Raw genomic sequence first — 6,519 nt, forward strand, 5'->3', positions numbered from 1 at the left:
GTATCTTGAATTGGTGAATAATATTCGAAAAGAGGCGAAAGGAAAATATAATTCACTCTATTCATGTTGCTGCCTCATTTATTAAACCAACTTTACTATATAATGGGTTTGTTAAACTTGATAATCCTGAAGTGAAGGCTGGTTTTACCTTGATTTCAAATTCAATGATCCAGGCAGAATAGAAAACTGTATTATTTTAAGAGTTGTTGAAGTACCATACGCAGGATTCAAATATATTTGATGATGTTGCATTCTGATTATTGTCAACAACTCATCCTCGTAAGTATCTTCTTGATTATCAATTTTTTGTATCTTCTTGTATTTTATTTTTTTGTATTTGAAGAAAATAAATTTTATCTTACTTTTAATTGTATCTTGAGTATGTGGCTAAAAATTTCCTATTATGTAGGAGTTTGGTGGGAAGTATGCGGAGAAAGCATTCCACTGGTTGGAATGGTTGCCATTCGGATTTTGAGCCAACCATGCAGCTCATCAGCGTGCGAAAGAAATTGGAGTGCTTTTGAGGCGACTCAAACAAAAAAAAAGAATAGATTGATAGCAACTATATTAACCTACTTGGTTTACATACGAGTGAACTCGAAGATGATGACTGCATTGTGTAAAAATGAAATTCGAGATTATAATGCAATTAATCTAGAGCAACTTGATTCATTGCCTAAAGAGGTTTTCTAAGAGGTGGAACATGAGGACACCTCTCTAGATGATGATGACGATGACGATGCATGGCTACATGACTTGGGGATTACCCTTCCCAAACTCCTAACTTTTCTTTTGATTATACCATACCTTATGCTTAATTTTGAATATTTATAGTTAATTATGTATTGAATATTGGATGATTGGATGAGAGTCTTGAGTCATCTAAATTAATTGACTTAATTATATTAGTCTAGTAAACTTTTTATGAATAGACTAGTTATTGATGGCTTTGACATAATTTTTATTTTTCAGAATTTCAAAATTTCTAACATTTTAACTTATCCGATTTTTTTGACTTTGAGTTTTTGAGCCTAGCCAAATATATTGGCGATATCTTGACATGAAGCCATATGTTTTATCCGATTTTTTTCCTATTTTAAGGTAAGCCGATTTATTGAAAGTCCCCGACTTGCTATCTATGGTTGGAACCAAGATAGGTACATAAACTAGTGATTGAACCTAGTCTGTATCAGAAAAAGCATATAACCCAATAGAACTACAGATAAGATTCTTATACCACAGGACTGTGTACCGTTGAGATAACGAAGAATCCGCTTAACTGCCTGAAATTATGCAATTGTAGGGGCATGCATAAATTGACACATTGTATTGACACTATGAGAAAGGTTCTGTCTTTTTATGGTAATATATTAGAGTGCACCAACAATGCTCTGATAAATGGATAGATCAAGAAATGGATCAGAATTCCCATGGATATTATTTTTCATTGTCATTGGTGTTGAAATAGATTTGGCACTGAGTATTTAAGCACGATCAATAAGATCCCGGGCATATTTGCCTTGCGATAGAAAAATTCCACTTGAAAAATAAGATAATGCTAAGAAAGTAGTGAAGAGGTCCAAGATCTTTTATTGTAAATTCCATTCTAAGTTGGGAAATGAATCATTCTAGAAGATTTGAATTATCACCAGTAACAATAATATCATTAACATAAAAGGAGAAGAATAATAACGCCTTTAGTACCATTAGAAGCAAATATAGAGGAATCAATTATGCTGCAATAAAACCCCAACGATAATAAATAGACAATAAATCGATCAAACCAGGCCCAAGGTGTTTGCTTGAGACCATATAAAGTTCTTTTTAATTTGCAGACATGATTTGGATAGCTTGAGCTCAAAAATCCAAGAGGTTATTCCATAAATACAGGCTCTTTAAGAAAGCCATGAAGGAAAACATTTTTCACATCAAGCTGTTTGATAGGCTAATGATGCACAACAACTAAGGTGAGCACAACCTTAATACTAGCAAGCTTTATAACATGACTAAATACTTTAGAGAAATCAATTCTACTAACTTGATTGTATCCTTTAGCAACTAGCAGGGCATTAAGTCTCTCTAGACTGCCATCTAACTTTAATTGAGTTTTAAAGACCCAACGACAACCAACAACATACATACTTGGAAGACATGGAACTAGATCCCAAGTTGACTTAACATGTAGGGCTTCAGTTTCTTCTTCTATCGCACAATACCAACCCGGATAACCCAAAACAGACGTAATGGATTTAGGTTCATAAGGGACAGCTTCAAAAGTAGGAGTGCCTGAGATTGCTACCATGGATGACATAATTTGAGGTCTTCGAGTACTATCTTGAGATCTTCTAACCATGTGATGATGATACTCAGAGATTGGTAGAAAATTAGATTGATTAGTTTATTGCATGACAACATTTTCATCACCAGGACTGTATATTGTATCATCCTGAACATTGTGCATTGATGTTGCAATGGTAACATCTTCCTCTATAATGGAAGTTGCTGAGCTATCATTGTTGATTGGAAAAGCCGGTCCTGAGATACCAGATACATCAAGGGTGCCCGTATGGGTGGTCTATGTGGAGGTGATGAATCAGAAGAGGAAGGAGCCTGTATGTCAAACTCATAATACTTGGACCATTCTGCATAGGTGGATAACTCCCCTTGAACTTGAGCACATCAAAACAAAGAATTGAGATTAATATAATGATATATATTTTCATAAAAAACGACATGTCTAGAGATATAAACTTGTCCTATTGGTGGATATAGACATATGTTGCCTTTTTGCTAGATACTATAGCCCAAAAAAACACATGGAAGAGAACGATGACAAAATTTATCTACAGCATAATCTCGAAGGTAAGGAAAACACCAACAACCAAAAATCTGGAGTGAAGAATAGTTTGATAAGCGGCCAAACAATAAAGAATATGGTGAATCCATTTGCAAAATGGTCGAGGGAATCTTGTTTATTATACATATTGCAGTATGAAAAGCTTCAACCCATAACCGTTTAGGAATTCCTGCATGAAACATTATTGTAAGACCAAATTTTACAATATGTTTATGTTTCTTTTCAGCTATTTCATTTTGTTTAGCGCTTCTCGGATATGATATCTGTTGCACAATCTCATTCTCAATAAGATGAGCAATGAATTCTTTCTTAGCAAACTCATCACCTCCATCTCATTGAAAAATTCAAATTCATTTATCAAATCTTCTTTCAACCATTTGATGAAATTTCACAAATGCAGATAAAAATTCAGATTTTATTTTCAAAGGATAAATCCAAAAAAAACGAGTGTCATCATCCACAAACAACATATAAAAGCAATAACTCTAATTAGATAAAACTGGAGCAGGACCTCGTAAATCTGAATGAATCTTAAAAAGAGGTTTTGTAGAGGTCTTATCAGTACTACTAAACGTGAGGTTACAACTTTTTCCCATTTGACAACTAACACAAATAAAATGTGATTTATTCAATACATCAACATTAATCAACTGTTTAGATTTTATGTAACATACTACTTTACTTTGAGGGTGTCCAAGTCGTTGATGCCACACATTTTATGATGTTCTTTTATTTCGATTAGAAAATAAAGCTTCATTCACATCCTGAAATGCATAAAGTCCGTCATTTCTACTCCTGTTGGCTAGAGTTCTCCATGTACCCCTTTCTTTAATCTAAAAACCATTTGATGAGAACACAAAATACAAGGAAAATCTTTTGCAAATTGACTAACAGATAGCAAATTATTTTTCATATCTAGTACCAAAAGAACATTAGAAATATTAAAATTTTCAGACCTAACATCAATATTTGTATTACTCACATGTGAAATAATTAATTGCTCACCATTGCCAACCATGATTGTATCTCCGCCACTATAAGAGCGAAGGTTTTGCAGTTTACCTGTGTCTCATGTCATATGAGTTGAGACATCAATGTTTGGGAACCATTTCGAGTCTTGGAAATTTGTTGTAGTCACTACAACAAGAGCTTGAAGAATGTTTTTTTCTTGGTACATATGATTGAATCGGTGCCAGCACTTTAATACAACTTGTCTAAATTTTCCACAAATTTGACACTTTTTCTTGGATGTCTGAGCTGATTATTGTATCTGTGATCTTGTTGGAACCTTTAATTCATGTATTACATAGGTATACCACCACTTTCATGGTTTCTTTGAGGCATACCAAGTCCACCATTATTGGTTTGACATGTTTGAGCAATTCCACTCCCCCAAGAATTAAAAAACTGTTGACCAACAAAGTTGCGTTTGCCTCTACCTCTATAATTTCTAGTACCTCTGTTAGGTCCAACATTTTTTTGTTGTCTAGCAATAACTATATTTTGATTTAGATACGAGTTCTTAGAGACATGAGATTGATTTCTAACCTCATGGCCTTGACGAAGTTGTACAATTTCATAATAGGAAGGAATCAGATGATTAAGCATGGTGGTAGCAAAATTATCATATTTTGGACCAAGTCTATTAAGAAGCCAAAATACTTTATTTTCATCTGGTATAGGTTTGCCAATTGCAGTTAAATCATCACAAATACTCTTGAATTTGCATATGAATTCTGATAGTGTTGAATTCCATTTCTTGCGGAGTTGGAGTTGCTGGGTAAGTTGGAACTCCCTAGCTTGAGAATTATCTGCGTAGGTATTTTTCAGGCATTTCTTTATTTCTGCAGAAATCTTGAGGCCAATGACAAGGCCAAGATACTTTTTTGATAATGTCCCTGTGATCCAGGTTTTAAGAAACCGGTCGGACTTTAGCCATAATTTCTAGTCTGGGTTTTCGATTTCATTATTACCATCAAGAGAAGAAATCTTTTGACTTGGTGTAGGGCAATCACCATTAATGAAACAAAAAAGTTCATGATTATATCTGAAAGAGAACATTTGAGTTTCCCATAATAGATAGTTATTTTGTGTCAATTTAATAGACACAAAGTTTCCTAAGTTAAGGGTGGAGGGATATGGATATTTGGATATTGAGTATGTAGCATTCATTGGAACAAAGAGATATTAGAGCACCCAAAACTTGCAAGACGGAATTAATTTAAGACGAAATTTGTAGGAAGAGAAGGAAGAAGATTTAATGGAGCTTGTGACGTGAGGTGGCTTGGATTTAAACAAGACGATGCCTTGAATAAAGGAGAAGACCATTGTTGTTATGGAGAAGTTCATGCAATTTGGAATATGAGAAAACAATGGATTTAAGTTGGGATAAAAGGAGATGGTGGGTTTTGAAAATGATAATTTAGACCAAAAGAGTTGAATTTGCTTGACGCATAAGACCAACACCAATTCCCTCACGCACCAAACCAATACCAATATACATGAAAGCAATACCAATATACATGAATATGATGAACTTAGAGAGAGACTCTCACGCACAACATCAACACCAACACAGATGAATAGAACGAATAGAGAGGCTTGGAAGAGAAGTGTTGTACCCCGCCCGTTTTGGATTTGAGAAACTACTTCAGGATGAAAATATTGAGAGGATCGTTAGTGCTATGATATCATGAAGAAATTTTAGACAGAGAGAGGAAACTTTGAAAAAAATAATTGTGCCCCACACTAAATTTGTGGTAGTCCTTTTATTATATATATATTGGTGATACAATGATACTTTCCTATCTTGTTGCCGGTGACATACACTTCCATATCTTATATCATTCTTCTTTCAACGGGAAAGAGCATTACACTTTCCTATCTTGTTTGAGCAAACACACTTTCCTGTGTATTTGAATTTTGTTTCTATTAAAAAAGAGATTGACAGAGTCATTAAAGAGAGGGATTAAAAGAATATTGCCTTGAGATTGAGCGAGGGAAGCAAAGAGAGGCGGAGGGAGAGGAGAGAGAGACGTGCCTATAAAGGGGCAAATTTTCTCTCTCTCACCGTGTGCGCTAAATAATAAGTCCATAGCTGGTGTTCGGTTTATCAGGGGATAATTTGGAAAAAAAAAAAAAAGCGAGGTGGTGGGGGGGGGGGGGGGGTCAATTACAAAATGGAAACAACCCCCCCTACAAATATGGCATGTACCTAATTTTCTAAAAAAAAAACTCAAAGAGTGTATGATGGTAAGAAAAAAAAAAAAAAAAAAAAAAAAAAAAAAAAGCTTATAGTCATATGGTGACAATAAATCTAACCAGATCTGGAACCCGATGGGTCCGGGTCTGGATCCAGCCGGACTCAATCCGTTGCCACCCCTAAATATTGCCTGCAAGAGGCGTCGAAGATGTACAATTAGCTTCAGCAAGAGCAAGCTAGTCCCAAGAATGAGAATGCGACCACTTAAAACCCCGGTTCTTTCTTTTATGAAAAATTGTTTCATGCGGGCTGGACAGCTTGACTACATATGCGGTACAAAAATTGTTAAGCATCTATCTTTAACATCTAAAAACAATGGAAGCTAACGGTCCAAATGTTTTCTTATTAGAATATTATTTTTAGTTTTTAAAATTTACTTGTTTTTTCATATTCATGAACT

Source organism: Amborella trichopoda, chromosome 8, assembly GCF_054954075.1.
Source record: "Amborella trichopoda isolate Santa Cruz 75 chromosome 8, AtrichopodaSantaCruz75HAP2 v2.0, whole genome shotgun sequence".
NCBI classification, from domain to species: Eukaryota; Viridiplantae; Streptophyta; class Magnoliopsida; order Amborellales; family Amborellaceae; genus Amborella; species Amborella trichopoda.